General features: G+C 45.6%; 1 long non-coding RNA gene across 1 annotated transcript; it reads right to left on the bottom strand.

Annotated features, from left to right (window-relative positions):
- Window positions 1-9,036: 9,036 nt before the first annotated feature.
- Window positions 9,037-12,498, bottom strand: LOC133262523 (uncharacterized). Its single transcript, XR_009741336.1, has 2 exons — window positions 10,367-12,498; window positions 9,037-9,452 (listed from the first exon to the last, which is right to left on the bottom strand). It is a non-coding gene; the product is annotated as an uncharacterized LOC133262523 (long non-coding RNA).
- Window positions 12,499-19,443: the final 6,945 nt, after the last annotated feature.

Here is a 19,443-nt window from a genome sequence, read left to right as displayed (position 1 = left end):
AGTCAGCTACTGGATCGAGGGTTCATAAAATGTATATAATATAGACTACATTTTAGTGGTTTTATTTACAGCTACATGAGATCAGGCTGTGCTACTCTATCTGCTTTTACATGCAACCATTAGTTAAATAATACAGTTTTAACCAATTTTATATTTATTTCCAGAGAAAAGGACTGTCCTCAGACATAGCGTTATGCATTGGTGTATCTTTTTAAAAAGAAAACTGTTATGTTAGAAGTATATAGCTAGGCTGAAGAACTTTGAAATATACATTACTAAATTATTTCCTGTTCTTGCTGAGCAGTGGTTTTCCAGTATTAATATTTTGTTACTTAATACAACTTTCTCTCTTTCTGTAGAAGCATTAGCTTAACCTTGGAAGAGTTAATACCATTTTGTGAGTAATTTGTTCTCACTTTATCTGGAAGATAGCCATATTTGCACATGAGGAAACTGTCTTTCCTCAGTTATCTGAATGTTTCACCACAGTGCCTTCCTGCCATTGTACCAAAGGCCTCCAAATATATTCTCAACAGGGTGAACAACTCTAATGCATTTTCCATCAAAGTTATACCATGTGAAGTGCACAGGGCTTGTTGGAAATCAGAAGTTCATCTCTTTTTTTGTGTGTGTGTGCAGTTTTTTTTTTACTTCCATTTTTTTTTTCATCCAAGCTTTGGCTGCAAATACAGGATGAGCTTCTATAAACTTCTGCATGAAGTATATGAATACCTAGACAAAAATCATCATTCATGATATGTAAACAGTCTGAGAGTGGAATGGGAGTGGACAGATACCAGGAAGATTTGGTTTTGTCAGTTATGAGTGTTGGAAGTACAGTTTGCCAGGAGATTAATGGCTTGTGAAGATACTTGCAATGAAATATGAAGTCCCGGTTTTGTTTTTCTCCATGAGAATGAGCAAATGTCAGATCTGAACAGCAGCGATGGAATGAAAGTGTCTAATGTATGTGTTTTTATTGGTAGAAAGAATGTAGAAGAGCCATGGTTTTTGCACTTGCTTTATTTGTATCCATGTAAATATGTATCACTTCCATTCTTCCTGTAGGAGTACAGCATTTTCTGAATGTAGAATATTTCCAAAACCAGCACTATGTTATTCTCTATTGTATAAAATGCTGCTGCTTAAGAACATATCTAAAACAGTTCTCAAATTAGCTAGCATGGGTTTTTTTGAAGTATATTTTGTAATCCGTATCTTTACAAAAAAGTGTCTATGCTTTTTGTCTGACCAAATATGCAACACCTTTTTGGATTAAGGGTAGTATTTATAAAGGATCGATTTTCATTTTCTGAGTGTATTTTCTATGCAATTGTTGTGGAATTGTTATTGTCCTAAAAAAAGATGTATTGGATAAATTTTCCAAAGGCTTCAAAGACAGCTTTAAACACTTCAGAAATATGTTTCTAAATATTTCAGTCTGTCTTTTTCCCTTGCACTTATTTCCAAATTGCTACTTAATAGGGAACAATTCTGCCAGATGGGATTCCAGAAAATGACTGTCTTAATTTCAAATCCTACATTGATTCGGTTCTTCATAAATTTTGCACCCCTTAAAATCTTCTCATGTTCCAGTTGATCTGCAATTGTGAGTGTATGTTACTTATATTACATATTGCACTAGGAAGGGATGCCAGAGTTGGGTTTATCCTGGGTGTATTGCAGCTTCTTCAGAAATCAGCTGTTTTCCTCATCGTTTACATCCCGGTGATTTCTTGCCTGTAAATAAGGCATCTGTCTGCCATCACATGTGGAAAGTTAGAATTCTTTATTCATCTCAGTTCAGAATGAATAATTCACCGTTTTGAATGTTTGACATAAGATTGACACCTGTCTTGTTTAGTGTCTGCTACTTTAGAACTGCAGCGGGTGACAGCTGATAGCAGTCTGTCTAACTACCAGTCAGTATCTAATCTACCATGGGCTGTTTAAGATTTGTTTAGTCATTCGTATTGTTCCTGGGTTACAAAAAACCTAAATTGGTACCTGGCCCACATCGTAATAAATTTCAGATGAAGGTGCTGATAATGTAGAAGATCATACAGGCTGCAAACCCTGTTATCTGGGGAAGGGTTAGGATTTTGAGTTTCTTTTTAATAACACTCATAAAATAGCAAAACTGCATGGAAAATTCTAGGATGAGTGAGCCACAATAATGAATAATGATGTATGTGTTTGTAATAGCTCAGAAATCCACAGATGTGGTGTTGGAATAATCAGTTATTCCAAGATAAACTGCCATCATTTTACTGATGCTTATCAGTACCTTACTACACAGGCAGTGTGGTGAGACCTGGGACTACAGAATCAACATACAGGCTGAATAATGGTGGCCTAATTGGGACTTAACATATATGTGAGTGTGTGTATGAGTCTGTGTAATTATAAAGTGATCCTCCCTCACTGAAATCCAAACCTCCTTGCTGAAGCCCTGCCCTGTACAGTCAGGTAAAGCCGTATGTTTATAGATACACGAGTGAGCAATTGGCACTCCAGTCATCCTAACAGATGTCTTTGTAGTCAGTTTGTTCAAAAGCCAAAGTTTTAAGAATTGAAAAGGGATTTGTATCATTCACATTCCTACAACAACATTGTAAACCTCCAATGTAATGAGTTTTTGCTATCTGTAAAATATTTTTATATATTGCCTCTACTATGGTAGCTTAGCAATAAATGAAAGGATATCATCTGCTGCATGAGTGTTTGGTCTGTTCTTACGTACCTTTATCGCCTTTGATAAAGTAATATCAAGGGGTGACTCATCCAATGGATGGTTGTCCTCATCACCCTCCTAAATACTCACAGAGACATGCATAAGGATTTCAGAGTGTGGAGTACTTTGCTAATGAGATGCCCAGTACCCCTCTGCGTTAAGATTTCGCTCGGTTTCTGTAGATGAGATGATAGATTGTTTCATACAGTGACAATTCTATGAACTTCATTTTCTCTTACCATTTGTTTTCACTCTATTTTTCCATTCCCACCAGCACCATCCCAATAAAAAGCTTTAAGCAACCCACATCAACAGTTTTGTCCTAAATACAGCTATAATTGCCATCTGTGTAAATGTCCTTCTGCATCAGTATGTGCTTTTTGGGGACTGGGGATGTACACCATTGAGATTTTTGTTCATCTAAATCTTAATTCTTCATTTCTCTACTGGAGACACTAAAAGATACATTTTCCTACTGCTGTGCTGGAAGAATGCCCAGAGCCCATTATGTCTCAGTACGAGTCAAGTTTATACAGCATACAATTAAAGACATTTACCTTAACAAAATCAATATTATCCTTTGCATTTAAAAACAGAGAATTCAAACCATATTTGATGCATTTGTTGGACAGAGAGCAAGCGCTTTGCTTTGCTTATTCACAAAAACCTCAGCAAGCGCCATGTGGAAGTTCTTAACTCCCAGTACCCTGTACAAAGGCTGGGAAGCTCATAAACCAGACAGGCTTCGCCAACAAAGCAGCTGTTACTGGCTAGGAGAGAACGTTTTATGATGAGCAAATATATGGCACACAGGATTTGAGCTTTATTCAGCAACAGGAAAAGTTAAGTAACCTAACCTGGAAATTCCACAGTTAAGGGCTGAGAACTTGAGCACCTGACCTGATACTCTGGCTTTAATTTATATCTTGGGTCCAAATTAAAAGACTACAACAGTACCCCAGATTTTTGCCTTAACGGGAAATTTCCTGGATTTTGGAGACTTAACTCCCTCCTTTATACCCCTTCAGCACAGCTGACTTTTTTTCCCCTGATTTACTTTTCAGGGTAGCTGCAAGGAAGAAAAATTCGTGTTTCTAATGAACATCTGGGTTTCGTATGAGAACTCACTTGCTCGCGTGCTCCATTGTGTAAATAGGCAATTTACAAGTTCTTTTTTTTTTCTTTGTTTTTAATACAAATGTAATTTACTCGATTTAGGAAGCTGCCTTTCAGCTTCATACCAGATTCTTTTCTCAGTACATCATCACTGGCTTGCTCAGGTGGCCATGCTCAAATGAGCTGCTGCTAAGGGAGCTTCACAGGGAAGGATGAGCCGCCACCCAGCACTCGCCTCGTCCTCCCTATCCCTGCTTACCCCCTGGGGACCATCTCCCCCTGTCAACATCACCTCATTGAACTAATGTAGAGAGGCTTAAATCATTGTTATTCATCATTTTAGGGAAGGCCACAGCTACTGAACTGAAGGGCAGGACTGCTGGCACAGCAAAAATGCTGAGGTTGTGAGGCCTGCGGCAAGGGGGAGGTGGGAGAGGCTGGCAGGAGCTGGGCTGCGTGAGGCACAGGTTCTCAAATGGCTCACCCCTGACGTGCCTGGCTGAAGGATGTGCCCACACAGCCGTCTCCTGCTGCCACTGGCATCCTGAGGCCGGGCAGGGCTGAATTCCACCCCATGAACGCATTGCAAGTGCTGCACATCGGCACTGCTCAGCTCGCTCACTGAGTGCTTGCAGGACAGTGGCAGCCCATGGACTTGGCAGCCCAGATTTCATCCATTTTACTGCCTATTTAAGCACCAAAGCGTGTCTTTGTGGTTGCAGGGGGCAATGTAACAATTGCCCAATGTCCCCAGTGAAGCTGCAGCCCCTTCAGGCTCATCCCCATTCCCTGCTGTGCAGCAGTTCCAGAGGGCTGCTGTGATGTTGCAGCCGCGTTACACCAGCAACCGCCCGTGCCCACAGAACAACTCAGAGTGTCTCCCATGAACGCACACTTTTCCTCTATTCCCACTTGTTTACACCAATCCCTTCTGCCCAACCCTTCCCGAGTGCTCCCAGACCTATGCCCTTGTTCCCAGCCCTACACTCTTGTTCCCTTTACCCTTTGATCCCATGTTGGAACCACAAAATGGAGCCCTCCAGGAAGAACACCTTCGTCCTGCTGGTGGCCGAGCTCAGCCCTTGCGGAGGCGAGGAGGCAAAAGGCTGCCTGCAGAGTAAGGAGCCGGTGGGTGCCGAGGCAGGCGTGGGGCCGGGTCTGTGCCCTGGCCCGCAGGCAGGGAGCACGGCCGCTCACCCCTGCCCTTGCTGCTCTGGCAGGCCCTGAAGCCGTTACCGCCCCGCAAGGCGCTGAAGAGAAGGCAGAGGATCCTCCGGCTGAACGCGCCAGCCTGGCAGAGCTGGTGGGTGCTGCTGGACAAGTGGCAGGGCTGGTAGGTGCTGCTGGACAAGGAGCCCCCGGCCTCCTGACAGCTCCTCCTGCGGACGTGCCTGGGGCCCCAGCGCCCCACGGCTCTGCCCGGGCAGCGAGAGGAGACCGGGGTGCCCAGAGCCCTGCCCCACAGCTGCGCTCCGCAGCTCTGGACAGCACCAATGCACTCTTCTGCCTGGCATTTGCCTTACACTTTCCCAACGCATGCGGGAGCTGGAGGAAGAGGCCACCAGCAGGACCCAGCTGGGGCTGCGCGAGGAACCGATGGATGTGGATGTGGAGGAGGATGAGGTGATGTATACCAGCTGGTGAGGGGTAAGGCAGCACGTGCCCCCCATCCACTGCTGGCAGTCAGAGTGGGCTGGCTGCTGCCACACTGGGGCTGTGTGTGCCCGCTCCACTGCACGGACACGGTGCCCGGTGGCCTCACCCTGGCGGCACAAGTGCCACCACCGCACTGCCCTTGGGACACGCGAGCCCAGTGTGATCGCGTAGAGCCCAGCTCCCAGCCCCAACCAGGGCTGAGCCCCGCGGCAGAGTCCCGCTCTCCCCAGCGTGTGGCAAACACAGTGACCATCAGTAGCCTCACTGAAATGAGCTTGTGCTGCCTGTTTCCAGGGCTGGTGGAGTTATGTTTTAACGGCGTTTGAAGATTTGTTTAGAAGAGTTCCAGTTTTCATTGAAGATTGTTCGGTTTAAAGAAGATTGTTCGTTTTTCAGTAGGAGTTGTAGGTTTAGGTAGAATAGGTGTAGTTTTAGGAATAAGCGTTGTTCTTTTAGGTAGAATAGTTGTAGCTATAGGTAGAAGAGTTGTATTTTTGAGAAGAACGGTTGTTCTTTGTCGTTTATTTTATTTTTTGTTTTGTAAATAAATTTCTTGACGTTCTTCTTACCCAGTCTCTTTGTATTCACTGCGATCACACGTGGCTTTGGCAGACAAGTGGTTTCCAGTTGCTCTGAGCTCCCAGGGCTGGAGGGGCCATGGGGGCTGGCGCTGGGTGCTGGGGCACCCCAAGTGTCCTCACGTGGGCTCCCTGCCCTGGCAGAGCGGCTCTTTCAGGCTCTCTGCAGCTGTGGGGAGGAATGGGCATGGGCGAGGGACCAAAGGTCTGGGCGCTCACCCCAACCCCTCAGTGGTTTCAGGGCACCTGGTTTGGTCCTGCCATCGGGCACAGCCTGTGCCAGCGCTGACCAAAGCTTCTCGGGCTGCTCCTCAAGCTGGGGGAAACACGGCCACGTACAAGGGATCAGTCATGGAATCACAGCATCACAGCGTGCCCAGGCTCATGTCACTGTGGGGAGCAGCCTGCGCCAGGCATCCTTTTGGATGCTGCTGCCCAAACCAAGCCTTTTACCCCCTTCTGTCCCTTCCTCCCAGTGAGTCCCTTGGTCCCCATCCCGCAGGATGGGAATTGGGTCCGGGTCTGGAGCTGCTTCGGGATACCAGGTGTTGGCGGCTGCAGCTGGAGCCATGGTCACCCGCCAGTGCTGACATGTGGGACCCTGCAAGCGGGCAGGGAGGGGGAGCGGCCAGCAGCAGAATGGCAGCGGGGTGCAGGGGGAGCTGCCGCGTGCATGAGGTGTGCGTGCAAATGCAACGGGGACACGCGAGTTCAAGGTGCAGAGCTCTTGCAGAGCCCTCCTGAAGCAGGCAGCCCTGGACACCCGCTGCTGGCACCGCATCTTGTGCTGCCCTCGCAGCCTTCGCTGTGCATGGGGAGCAGGTTCTGGCACGGGCTCAACTGTGATGGGCACAGCTGGAGGATGGCTGGGCAGGGCTGAATTCCATCCCCATGGACGCATCCCAATTGCAGCACATGAGCACTGCTCAGGTAGATCACTGACTGCTTGTGAGGCAGGGAAGGAGCGCAGGAGATGGTCCTGGCCCGTGGCAGCACGTGCCCCCCATCCACTGCTGGCAGTCAGGGTGGGTCGGCTGCTGCCGCGCTGGGGCTGGGGCTGCAGGGACACGGTGCCCAGTGGTCTCATCCCGGTGGCACAAGCGCCACCACCACACTGCCCGGGGCTGCTTCTGGGACACGTGAGCCAAGCCTGATCACACAGAGTCTGGCTCCCAGCCTGGTCTGAGCCCTGCGACAGAGTCCCACTCTTCCCAGCATGTCCCAGGGCTTTGGCAAACACAATGACCATCAGTAGCCTCACTGAAACGACCTTGTGCTGCTTGTTTCCAGGGTTGATCGAGATAGAGGTGTTGTGGAGAGGGAAGGAGGTTTTTGTTGAAGAGCTGCTGCTTTTCTTAGAAGATTGTTGTTTTTCGTAGAAGATTGTTGTTTTTCTTATCAGATTGTTGTTTTTTCATATCAGATTTTTAGTTTTCATAGAACAAATGTAGGGTTAAGAAGAGCTATAGTTTGTTTTGTTGTTTGCTTTTTTTTTTGTTTGTTGTTTTGTAAATAAATTTCTTGAGGTTTTCCTGACCCAGTCTCTCTTTGTATTCACTGCGATCGCATATGGCGTTGGCAGACAAGTGGTTTCCACTTGCTCTGAGTTCCCAGGGCTGGAGGGGTGGGAGTGTGGGTGCTGGGACACCCCAACTGTCCTCATGTGGGCTCCATGCCCTGGCAGAGTGGCTTGTTCAGGCTCTCTGCAGCTGCAGGCAGGGCTGGGCACAGGCAAGGGACCAAAGGTCTGGGTACCCACAATGACCCAGGCATCAGCACTGCTCAGCTCACTCAGGCTGATCATAGGACAGTGAAAGAACAATGAGCATGGTCCTTGCCCCATGGAGTTGGCCAGAGCAGCATTCAACCAGTTTAATGTCTATGTAAGCACAAGATTCTCTGCACAGTTCTCTCGCAAGAAAGCATAGAGTTTTGCCGATCTGATGTCTGCCACCAAGTTTCACACACCAGGCAGTGGATAATGATGATAGATTATGCCTTTTCTATTAACCACAGCACCTCTGTATTAAACCAACACAGCTTCTGCAGCAGCTACAAGACTCCCCGGCCTTTTTCTTTGTTCCCCAACACTGCACACTCCTATTTTGGCCTCCGAAACCCACCCATCACACAGATAGGAAAACCACACCAAACTTACCTGAAAAACAGGAGATGGTCGACCAGCTGGGGTACAGAAACCAGAGCAAGGATGGAATGGAAACCAGATCAATCATGGAGACACTGTACCCTATATAAATTGATTATTTCTGACAATATTGCTGATTCACACAACAGGGAGTGGGCTTGGCAACAACCAACCATTGTTTTAACTATCCCTTAGTTCTTTGGAAACAGGTTAAGCTAAACATGTATTTTTTTGTAACTAAGGAGCTATATTGAAATGAGATCCATTTTTTGTTGCTTATAGTCCAGGACTTATCCCTTTTCCTAATGTTATATGAGACAAACCCAAATCCTGCTGGCCAACCTGGAGCCCTCTGAAATAAGCATAATGATGAAGGCGGTGAAGAGGCCGATTCACTTCTGCATGCAATTTCACCTGTTGGGTGTTTTATAAGCAATGAGAGCTGGAGGCTTACCTGGCAGGAGCTGAAAATCAGACTTACCCACTCAGCCTGGCCATCACTTTATCCAGAGCATTTTTCAGTGGTGAAGGAATCCAAGAGCAACGGAAACAGAAAAGCACTGAAAACAGGATTTGCAGGCACACAATGAGGGATGGCTGCAGGTTGTATTCTTTGAAGAATTGTGCACAGTCACACGCCTGTGACTGTTTAGCAGGACAGTCCATCTGGTTACGCTTTGGAACACATTGTGTGTTTCTAGACAATAAATTCCTACACGTATCAGTGTATCCAGTTTTCCATGTGGGAACCTAAGATAGAAGACCCCCTGCATTCGCTGTCAGTCACAGAGAAAACAAAACATGCAAAAATTTAAACATTTTAAGATTACAAAATTCCTTGGGTTTACCCAGTGGTTTTTCAGCCCCACAGCACTAATTTCTCAGGGAAATATTATGACCTTGTTTGGACAGATGGTGAAACTGGGGCATGGGGAATGGACTTACCCAGTGTCCCAGCTCCAGCAACTGCAGTAATAACTGGGGACAAATTCCAGTTATCAGAAGTCTGATTCCAGATCAATGCCCATGCTCCACTCCCTCAGATTCATGAAGTTTGAGGTGAGTGCCTGCATTTCTTACCAAGGAATGACCCCTGATGAAGACTGGCTGCTGGCTCGCTGGAAGGTAAGCAACTGCCGCACTCAAGTCCCATAGAATTGTCTGGCATGGAAACCACGGATCATGTGAACGTTGTTGCTGTTGGCACAGGGTATCTGGTGCTCTAGAAGGAGAAACACCACCCTGTTATTCTGCTGTCCTTTGTTTCTGATTTATGTTCTCTCTAAAGCATGAGTGAAAGGTATTCACTTCATTTCTGCTATGTGGTAGAAAGTGGGATTTCAAGAATGGCCAAAATACCTTCTACATTTGCTGCAAAGACAGCAAATTCCACATTTAATTCCTCTTCAATAGATGCAAAATTTGAATACTAATACAGAAGCCACTGAGTAGTTGTTATGAATATAAATTCAAGGTATATTTTCAGCTCTGGAATAACATGGTTTTATTAAAATAATTTTTTATTATTGTTTGGTTCAAACCCAAATCTTACTGTTCTAGAGGCTGGAATTACTCTTAGGTGTACAGTGACATCATACCTGGCCAACCCTCACTACTCCCCATTGAGTCAGGGATTGCTTATTCCTTCTAAATTCTCTGCTGCAGGATGACATCTACCCAAATGGACACATGCAGTCAGTTTGAGATAGGATTTTGCAAGTCTCTGATTTGGGCATCATAATATAAACCAAATTTCAAAGGGAGCAGTAGGTACCCCATCATACTGGCACGCTGGAAAACATGGTAGCAGGCAATTATATACTGGAGAGCAAAGCTATTTTGGTGAGCTGATATAAGGCTTGTTTCAGTCACAAAATTTCATCCATCCTGTTGCCATGAACTCACTCAGGCAATTCCCATCTGATTTATTTTTATCTCAGACTTAACCATAGGAAGATTTTTCTTTTCTCTCAAACTATATTGCAGGCCTTAGTCCAGCCCTTACTGAAGAAACATCAACGTCACCAATGCATCAGCAATCCCAGATGGCAGCAATTGCAGAAGCCTTGGCAGCAGGGAGGAGGAACACCCAAAAGTGGGGGGTCTTGGCATGGTGAAGCCACATGAACCTCTTACCTTGGTGCAGATCCAGCTTAAAACCCATCAGCGCTGTAGGCAAATTGAATTTGTCCCACAGAGGATAAGGGGCTGGGTGCAGCTGTGTTCCCACTGTGAGAAGGAGAGAGGAGGCTGGGGGTGAGATGACACAACAGGGACAGCAGCAGCAACGCCTCAAGGACTCTAGCACAGGGGCATCAGACAAACTTCCATGCTTGGCTCTGCCCATGCCCATGCCCAGTCCTACCCAAAACCAGAAGGAGCCACAGGCACAGAGCCATCCACATGCCAGACAAACTTCTCTTTCTGTCAAGCAGACCCCTCATCTGTGCTGTGTTTACCTGGAGTGCTGCTTAAAGCCTAGTTCATGAACCTGTCCCTTTTTTTTCCTGTTCACTTTTGTGCAATTTTAAATATCCCTCTCTGGAAAACTGAGTCTCTGAGATGTACAAACCCAGCTGAAGAGTCAATACTGTCTCCTCAGTTGTCATGCTGCACATCAGCAGGCCAGGATCAACACGCTGATAGCATCAGGCCGGTATTGTCCCAGATCTCTTTTTTCCCTTAGCTGGTAGAAGACAGGAGGGTGGAAGAGGGAGAGGAGTTCATCCAACAAAGCATATTTCTTGGTTGCTGAGAGACTTCAACTCTCCCTAATGAATAAACACAGTGCACTTAATTTTGTTTATGAAAACAGACTTATTGTGATGGCAAAAAGCATGAGTCAGTGCCCTGAGTGAAGGGGAGTGCAGCAGCTGGAGACACTCACCAAAAAGCAACGCCTCGGAAACCAGAATAACTCTCATCTCACCCAGGGCCAAGAGATGCAATTTCTCCTTTAACACAAACCACCAGGGTACAGAGAGTGAGAGAAGGCTTCCTCATGGCCTGGCCGCTGGCTGTTGAGCAAGCACTGCCACTGCTATCAAAAACCTTTGCTCATTTGAGAATGAGCAGCAGGTACCAGCTGACACCACATACCCTGCTCCCAGCCCAGCAGCATCCTAAGGATGCTCCTGATGAAGCTGGGCTGAGCCTGGCTTACGGGTTTGGGCTCCTGGGTAACAACTTTGGAGCTGCTGCTGGTCCCTCACTGAAATACAGCAGACACACAAGGGAAGGTATGTATTTGAGCCTCTCAAGGAGAATGAGTTACAGACTCCAAGAAGCACATTTCTGCATTCATCTCTGCATCCCCTCTGATATTTGTTGACATTTATTTAGCTCGAACAAAATAAGCAAAGTGGGATCTGAACCTATCACTGTGGCTTCCTGGCCTCGTGAAGGTCCTGAGGCTTCAAATAAGCAAATACAATAGGAACACTCTTTCCTTTAACTAATTTTACTGTCTGTACTTACTGTTGAACTTCCCATATGCATTCCTCATCCTCTGAAGTGGAGAGCCTAGTGTGCAAAATGCACACTACAAAGTGCCTTTAAGGAGCCCCAAGTTGCCAAACATGTTGCCCCCTTTGCTGCATTGTTCGGTGGCATGTCACCCTGCCACCAGCACCCTTGCAGAACAAGGCTCATTAGATCTTCATCTAGTCCTCAGGACATTACTGGCACTTCATAAATAACATGAGGCCTTCTTTTAGATCATGGGCTTTTTGTTTTCCTTCCTCAGTTTCACTGATGTAAATCTGCCATGTATGCACGAGGCTATGCCATGGTGATGAATGACGCTGAATAAGGACCCACTTAGCCAATTTTCACTGTACAGAGTTTCATTGTGCGGCAGAGGGTTAACACACAGGGCTCTGTTCAAACAAAATGAGGTAAACAGAAGTTCAGTGCTTTTCCTTCCTTCCTTCACAAAAAAAACACAACCCAAAACCAAAACCATTTTCTGAAGGCCAAGCATGGAGGAAGGGAAGAGATTTAAATTAAATACCTAAATTTGCTTATCCTGTGTCTAGGTCAGATATGCAGGCAAATATACTAGATGTAAGAGCAAACTATATCAAGAGGAAGATTTTTAGGTGCTGCAGAGAAGGCAGCAATTGGTGACATTATTCACAATGTAGAAGGCAGATCAAACTACCCAAACTCCCTGAAAATGTCCCCAAAGACTGAAACAGGCAGAGATTTAAAGTTCTGTGTGTTCCACTCTCCACATCAAGTAGAGAACAGCCTGTCAGTCTGCTGGATGGTGTGTCCTGGGTTCAGCAGTAGCAGTCATTTTTCTCCTTCTTGGTAGCTGGTGCAGTGCAGTGTTTTGACTTTCGGCCTGGGAACAGAGCCGATAACAATGATGTTTTGGTTTGGCCAAGGACTGTGTGAGCCTCATGCTCTGCCAGGGAGGAGGGGAAGCCGGGAGGAAGCAGAGACAGGACACCTGACCCAAACTGACCAAAGAGCTATTCCATACCACAGCATGTCATGCCCAGGAGGTAACTGGGAGGGACCCGGAAGTGCTGGGAGACTGCAGGGTTGCAGGAGGTATCGGTCGGAGCTTGGTCGGGCTTGGGGGGCGAGTTATCGGTCAGCTGGTGCTGAGGTGTTGTATTCTCTTCCCTTGTTATTTCCTTTATCGTTGTTATCATTGGTGGTAGCAATAGTGATTTGTGTTATACCTTAGTTACTAAACTGTTCTTATCTCAACCCGTGGGAGTTGCATTCTTTTCGATTCTCTTCTCTGTCCCACCGGGAGTAGGGGGAGGGCAAGAAGAGGGGGGGAGTGAATGAAGGAGCTCTGCCTGGTTTTAAACCACGACATGGTGTCAGCCCCAAGCATGCACACACCAGCACATCCAGCTCCCCTCAGTATTTAATACCCAACACGAACAGGGCTGCCAGATTTCATCAGCTGCCTAAAGAACACTGCAGCTGCACGCACAGCCTCCAATTATCGCATATTTTCACCCATGCAGTCCACTGGGACTGACTCAGAAAACTGAAGGTGTTATAAAAATTTAGTCTTGGCCATGATCTGATTTAATTATTTCATTACAATTGATTAATATCAAGAGGCAATAATAAGCAGCACTGGGCGCGCGGGGAGTCTCCACTCCACCAACAATGCGCACTGGGGTTTTTGGGGTACATCTCTTATACCTCTCGGTCCAGGATTTCAGTTCCTGGTTTTGAGTTCCAGCCAATCCTGTTGTCTTCTTTGCCCGAAACTTGATGTGGCTCCTTTTCATTTGCTTCTGTCCCATCTTCTGACCCTGCTTCTGACCCTGGGGTCTTCTCTCCAGCTAAAGAAACATACTGAAACTTCTCGGTAATACATTAACAGAAAGATGTCTATCACAAGCTTAACCACAATCTTAGACCCATATATTTAACAGGATGTGTCTCCTTGGTTACCTAACCCCCTTAAAGCATTCAAGCAGTTAAAGCTAAAAGCATTCCTTATTGTTTTAACAGTCTAAATGATTAAAGAGGGGACTAGCTTATTCCCTTGTTTCTTCTTTCCCATCATTACATTGACAGCAACATTTATTATAATCAAGGTCATTTTTATACATTCCACACATGGTACACTGGTCACAGGTGCATTGGTAACAATGATTCCTAAGTTCTTGACACGAATCATTCTCGTATTCTTTACAAAGGTAGGTGAGAAATCAGTGCAGGTAATATCAGTTCTTCAGTTAGTATCTTTGATGGCTAAATACAACTAACCACAAAAGAATGGTAGACAGCTCTGGGCTGTCCATTATCAAGGGACTCTTCAATAGCTTTGGCCACAAAGCAGAAGAAGGGATGGACTTGCTGGAGGTTGTACTTCACCTTACCACCACACACCATTTAGTATTTTAAACTATACCAGTTCTCTACAAGCTAAAACTACTGCAGTGAGTACATCATGCCTGCTAATAGAAAAAGGTAGAGGAGGGATGCGACTCGTGGATTTTCATCACAAAAGCCTACACCTTTAATTGAAAAACCAACAACTAGAGAAAATATGTATTAAACAATTCGAAAACAAAACAAAACAAAAACCCCCAAAACCCCAGGCTGACCAAGATAGATATTTACACTGATTTTGCACTAGCATACATCAAAATTTAGGTACAAAGCTCTGAGATCTGAGAATTAATGGTTCACAGGACTACTGTTGAATTGTATCAGTTACTTTTACCTTTTATGTTTTTGCTTCGTCAGCACAATTAATTTGCTCCCTTCCTCATCTAGCCAGTGCCCCCAGCTGATGTCCCCCACACTATGAGAAAACCAGTTTCAGAGGGTTGTTAGTTCAGCACCTTTCAACTGTAACTGTATGTTTAGCTCAACAAATTCTGTTAAAAGCGTGTTACATATCAAACAGAGCCTTAGATAAATAAAGGACAGCAAGCAATATTAGAAGTCCTGCTGCAGACTGTGCTAGTTACAGGTCAGTGCCTTCTGTTACTGTAATTCACAGAAAAATTGCCTTAAAAAAAGGTGAAAACTCCATGATCCAAGATCTTTTCCTCTTTTTGGTACCAGATTTGTCCCCCAAAGCTTAAGATTGTTGAATCGCAGATGGATTCTTTTCCTGTTCCTTTGAAGTTTCTAACTAAAGAATGACTTTTCATGCACCCAAGTAACAAGTGATAGGACAAGAGGAAACAGCCTCAAGCTGCACCAGGGGAGGTTTAGGCTGGATATTGGGTACAATTTCTTCCCCAAAGGGCAGTCAGGCATTGGAACAGGCTGCCCAAGGCAGTGCTGGAGTCACCATCCCTGGAAGTGTTCACAAACCGTGTAGATGAGGCCGTCAGTGACATGGGTTAGTGGTGGCCTTGGTAGTGCTGGAGAACGGTTGGACTTGATGATCTTAAAGGTCTTTTCCAACCTCGTTGATTCTGTGATCTTCAATACAAAACCAATTCTTTATCTGCCACAACAGCAGCAAATGGAAGAGAATGTGACACCAGCCCAAACAAAATGTCAGGAGTTTCATGCAAACCTGTGGAAATTCCTCCACTAGTTCTCACAAAGTCAAACCTCTCTGATTTCCTGACTCCATGAAGAGCACGAAGCCGGAAACACCCATCTCCCCAGCAGCATCCCTGAGACCAACAGGTCCTGGATACGTGATTTGCCCTTCTGTTGTGTGCTGTAATGCACCTGGCACAGAAAGCTCTGTCCCTTTGTAACTGTCATACACAAGACACTAATACAAAGAAATAATGGTGAATGATAATTTTCCTATAAGATCCATATGAAATAGTCTGTATCCAACAGCATTTATAATTCCGGGGGGGGGGGGGGGGGGGGGGTGTCTATTAAAAACCAGTTCTGTGGTACTAAACTTGGCTCAAACCAGCCCCTTAAAAAACAAACAAAAAACGCTGGAAGCCCTGTAGATTAGTTGGCTTTTCACCAACCAACTCTGATTGAAAATCAAATGCAGATGTGAACAGAAAAAAAAGCAGCAATTTCAGCTCTCGCAGCAGCCGCTGGTTGTTGGCATGCTCCAGAAAAACATCATTGCAAACTGGTACCGTCTGGACCATGCTGTAGCCTTCATGGCAATTATGTGGCCAGAGTGTTCTTGCTGTCCCTGTTAAGATAAACAGTGCTTTCCGCAGCAAAGAGAAAGGAGGGATTAAGACAAGCAAAAGAAGAAAAAAGGACTCAGATGGGAAAGCTTACTTCTCTTACAGCTAAGGGGTATGTATGCAACTCAGAGCTAGAAGCCAAGAAATTCATCCTCTGGTTTCTTCTTGAGAATGCCTGGATGGGAAGAGTCCTTCTGCACAGGGCAAACGTGGGCTTCATCACCCCAAATTGTAACCACCACCAGGAGAACAGCAATGGGCTGGAAAAGGGGAAGAACACTGAACAGTTTTAAACCCCTTTAAAAAAGAAATGAAGAAGAAAGAGAGAGTGTGATGATAAAAGATGTTTTGTGATGTACTGGCAGAGGAGCAGAATTGATGATGTGATGAGTCAGTCCCCTCTTCAGCATTAACAATCCTCAACATGCATCTTCCTAAAGCAGCCTCTGTTCAGGGTCCCTGATTCTAACATCAGCAATACTTTCCTTGGGACAAGGATCTGTCTTCTCTCAAACTTAACTCTTCCTTTGGGGGAAGAGAAAGCTACCACCTTGCCATTACAGATTATTTTAAGGGTGGAGGGGCTGCTTGAGTAGCTGGCTGTCTTCAGGCAAGAGGGGAAGTTTTGTATCAAAATACATTTCATGCGACTGATCCTATTTATTGCACAAATTTCAGCCTATTCTAGCTTGCCATACCCAGAAATACAGAGAATTCAACTCCTGAAGACTCATTCCCTCGTGCAAGATGCTTGCGGTGCCTGTCACACAAATGACATGTTGTCATTTGTTGTCTCTTGGCAAAAAGATGTGCAAAATGAGACTTGATTCACCAACAACAGCAAAAAATTCCCCTCAAAGTTTCCTACAGAAGTAGAACCAGAAGGTAACTCTTAGTTAATTCTCTCTGGAGAGTGAGAACTTGGAACATCTTTGCAATACTGTGTAGCAGTATGGTTTTTAAAAGACAATAATTAAGGCTGTAATAATACAGCCCCAGAAGTACGAGTTTTATTAATTTTGTCCCATTTATCTACAACAAAATGATCTGAGATCAGAAAAACCATTGGAAAATGAGAGTGGAAATAAGATCCTTCCATTAGTAAAGCATTCACTAACATGGCTATGGATAAAACATCATCTCTGCTTCCTGACTCATCTCAGAATTTGTAACTATTTAAATACCAAAGTACTTTGAATTTTATGTGGTCACGATAAACAGCAACTAGCAATTCAGTTCACAACCTCAATGTGTAATACTTTATTAAGGCAGGCTCTCTGCCTCGTCATCTGCTTTCTCTTCACCCCTTTTCTCATTTCTGCATCACCTTGCATTACTACCTCCTTTTTCTCCCAAGAGACTATCAGACTCTCCACTATCTCCCGGTATCTCCACACAGGACACCCACAGCTCTCTGTGAGCTCACGCTGGTACCTACTGCAGCTATGAAAGCAACTCCGACCCCTGTGCGCTTGAATCCCACATTGAAACTCCCTGTCCACCCACAAGAGGTGGATAATATATGGTGTTATCCAAAATATTATTTAAGGTGGCTCCACCCATAGTTCTGCACTTACAACCACCAGAAATTACAAGTAATTAGTTTAGAAACTGTCCAGTTTGGGATTTGCTCATCCCCAGATCATCACCCTTCGGGTCAATGTTGCGTGCAGGCTTTGGGCACTGCAGGCAGCAGCTCAATACTGTATCGTCCCCATTGGTCCTTCCACTAGCAAGGGAACATGCTGGCTTCACTCTTTAAATAAAAATAACTGCTTTAACATTGCACAATAAGCACAGTCCTGCTGCAGAGAACAGCTGCTAAGCCAGCTTCAGATCTTTACAAGCCTGCAATCTTCAAAAGAAAAAGAGACAGAGTTCAATTTGCAGTTAGGGATCTATGAATACCCAGTTTAGTTTCTGCTGGGGAGACCTGCAGGACACAGTCCCAGGGAGAAAAGCTCTGTGAGTGCAGTGAGGATGTACTGCTGGATCAGGGCAGAGGTGGCTCATGATGGCTGCACTTCAAAGCAAACTGTGACAGAAGGAAAACAGAAAGAACTGGACTTCCCCCACCCCACACCCCCCATCTATTAACTCTTCAGTGCTAAGCTCCTTCTCTAATATGAGCTTATAAATTTACACATATCCAGTGTTAATGTAAGATTTAATTCATCATCACTGTCACCCCAGAATGCAGACACTACTGCAGTCCATCTGCAGGCCTGGAAGCCCTATGTAAGCATTATTTCGCCTGCATTAGCACACCTTTGTTATTTGATCTCAATGAGGTAGGAAGTACTCTCCGTTTTGAAGAGCAAAGTGGTTTATCATTAGGCAAACCACTAACAACTCGTTAGCACAAAGTAATGAAATCCAGAAGTCCTGGCTCACTCTCCTTCCTCTCTGAATCGGAACCTCTGCCTAACCAGACTCTTTCCTCCCTCCTGACATTGCAGTATCAGAGATCTTCCCCAGCCCTGCAAGTAACCATCACTGCATGGAAACTGGATTTCCCAGTTTATTCTTTCCACCCTATTCACTTTATTTGTGGGGTATATTCAGACCACTGCAGCTGAAACACTCCAAAATCTCCCTTTCCTGCCCCACTGTGTGCAATGAGGACCCCTGACCCATCCCTGGAGCCTGAGCTCAAGACAGAAGTGCTGGTGTCTCACAGGTAGTGCCTCAGCTACCCAAGGGTTTGAGCTGCCACAGAAAGGACAGCATGCATTCCTAGTCCTGTGGATTATGAGAGAAATCTCCTTCTGCAAAAAATGAGCCGAGAGGGCTCGACCTCAGAGCCTGCCTGCAGACAGAGGCCATGTGCATGATGAGCACATGCACATGGGGACAAGCTCTGTGACACGCAAGTTTCTGCCCACTTGGCTAGCTATTGCCCTGGTGGTAATTTGGGTCTGGTATACATAGAAAGCATTTCAATCAGATTTTTGGATTCGTGCTGGAAAACTGAACCCCTGTATGAACAGCCCTGCTTTTGTCTAATCCACCCAGGCTGCACCGATGACAGCCTGGGTCTGTACAAAGACATCCATTTTGCTCAAACTCTTCCCTCAAGACAGAGCAGAGCTGGACTTGAGCCTGTGCCAGAGCTTGCATGAAAGCAAGCTGCTCATGGGCAAGTCTGGACTTGGAAGTGGACTTGAACATATGGTCCATTAACTGCAAAAGCACATCCCAAAAGTTGGGCGATCTGGCCCTTCTGAGATTGATGGCTGCTGACCCCGAAACCTAAAGACTGACCAGGATTTCAATAGCAATATTTTACAAGAGCCTTCCAGCTACTCAGAACTGGATTTTCATCCTTTCTCCTGTTGCCAGAAAGGACTTCAGAGCATGTGCTAAACCCAAAGCCTTTCAGCTCCTTTGCTGTGGAGTTCTGTCCTCCATTGGGACAGCCTGAGCCAGAAACCATCTGCCAGCTCCCCCAGCATGGCTGCAGCCTCCATCCAAAGAGATTTAGGTCCTTTTTTGCAACATCTGCCAGTTCTTACCTGGCTTCTTTAAGACTCCAAGTATTTACCAAGCTCTGTGGCTCCACCATTTACCTCCTATGTGTCAAAGTGTGCACCCAGATGG

Source organism: Pezoporus flaviventris, unplaced genomic scaffold (genome assembly GCF_033815535.1).
Source record: "Pezoporus flaviventris isolate CSIRO_AGI_PZ_B2104156 unplaced genomic scaffold, CSIRO_AGI_Pfla_v1 ptg000213l, whole genome shotgun sequence".
NCBI classification, from domain to species: domain Eukaryota; kingdom Metazoa; phylum Chordata; class Aves; order Psittaciformes; family Psittacidae; genus Pezoporus; species Pezoporus flaviventris.
This window is presented reverse-complemented; position numbering and strand designations above follow the sequence as displayed.